Source organism: Cynocephalus volans, chromosome 4 (assembly GCF_027409185.1).
Source record: "Cynocephalus volans isolate mCynVol1 chromosome 4, mCynVol1.pri, whole genome shotgun sequence".
NCBI lineage: Eukaryota > Metazoa > Chordata > Mammalia > Dermoptera > Cynocephalidae > Cynocephalus > Cynocephalus volans.
The window spans coordinates 155,101,903-155,103,505 of NC_084463.1; positions in this window are offsets into that span (position 1 = coordinate 155,101,903).

Here is a 1,603-nt window from a genome sequence, read left to right on the forward strand (position 1 = left end):
GCTTTAGCGAGCTGGTACCCTGATAAGGAACAGTGCACTTCCCAATCGTTTATCTTCCAGGTGGCTTTTAGATAAGGAACTGGTCAGTCAGTTCCTGGAACCGGGTGGTGTTTTACTCCCTTCCTGGAATTTAATGTGTCTGGGCCTGCCTTACTTAAAATGACATTAGTTATGTTTTCTTGTTTTTAGCAAGCATTAAATACAGAAGCAAATTAAGCATGTTAAAGTTATATTTTTTTCTACAATTTCCCCCTTTTTCTTGTGCATATTTCAATCATGAAATACTTGTCTCTTGTTGATTTAATTCCTGATATTGTTGTCTTAACATCATAATCTGAACAGTGCTAACACATTCTCTAACAAAAGCTACTAAGCGATTTAAAATGCAGGGACTGAAGGTCAGAAGTAACACTAAAATAACTAGTGGTCCTAGCAGGGTAGACACGAGGGTCATGAGCCATGGGGAGGAGTTGAACCATGACTCAAACCATCCCTGATTTTGCTCTTTTTCTTTTTTTTTCTTTTGGCTAGGCCTTCTCTAATTTTGGCCATGGAGTCTTTAGTTACTCCTGAGTGATCAATGTAAAAACAACATTCTTCTTTTAGTACAGCACAGAGTCCCCCCTGCTGAAGGAACAAGAGGTCTAATCCTCTTCTATTTTGCAGGACCACCTCAGAAAGAGAGGTGATGGACTCTTGTAATTTAGTAATTGAGTTTTCTATTTCTTTAATATCAGGATCTATGGCTGCCTGTAAACTTTGGTAATTCTGATGTTGAATAGCCAGAGCTGAAGCTCCTGTAGCTGCCCCAGCTGCTCCCAATCCTAAGCCCAAGAGAACAGAGAGCGTGATACTTAGGGGCTCCCTTCTGGTTCGGTAGTTCCCATTATCTTTATCCCAATATGATAATAGTTCTTCATAGGGATGGTAAACAAGCCGAGGCAGCGACTGAACCAGAACACAAAAAATCCCGTGTTTCTTTCAGGACCTTTGAGCTAACACAAGGTGTAACCCCAGTAGCACAAGCCCACCATCCCCCTGGAAGGTGCAACAGATACATGTCAACAGACCACTTAGTCAAGCTGAGTGTCTGGTTGCACAGCTGGCTGTGTGAGGAAGGTATTTTTCCTACGCAGGTCCCTTGTCCTGCAACAGCCGACAGAGTGAGTTTGACTTGTCATTGCTGCCAGCGACAGTCTGAGATATCAGTTGTAGTACTAATTTTATTTCTGAAGGCTATTCCTTCATAATATGGGGGAACAACATTATAGCAAAGCCAGCAGGAATGGGTGGCATTTGGGTTTGTACTATTTAAGACCTTGAAGGCCTCAGAGATTAAGTGGAATAACCCAGGTTGTTCTTGACGCCTGGGTTCAGGGCCTGAGACATTCCCTTTGATGCCCTAGTTTTGGATCCCCTAGTGGGAGCTGAGGACTCTGGTTGGGTACTCGGGGGTGCTGGGGTAGTCTTTGGTTTGACCCCTGGCACTAGGTATTTATTTGGGCCTATGGCAGTGTACTGGGTTTCCATTTCGAGCTTGATGGTAAACAACAGCACATCATTATATTCTTCTTTATAAAACCTTAGTTCCCCATGTAAATCC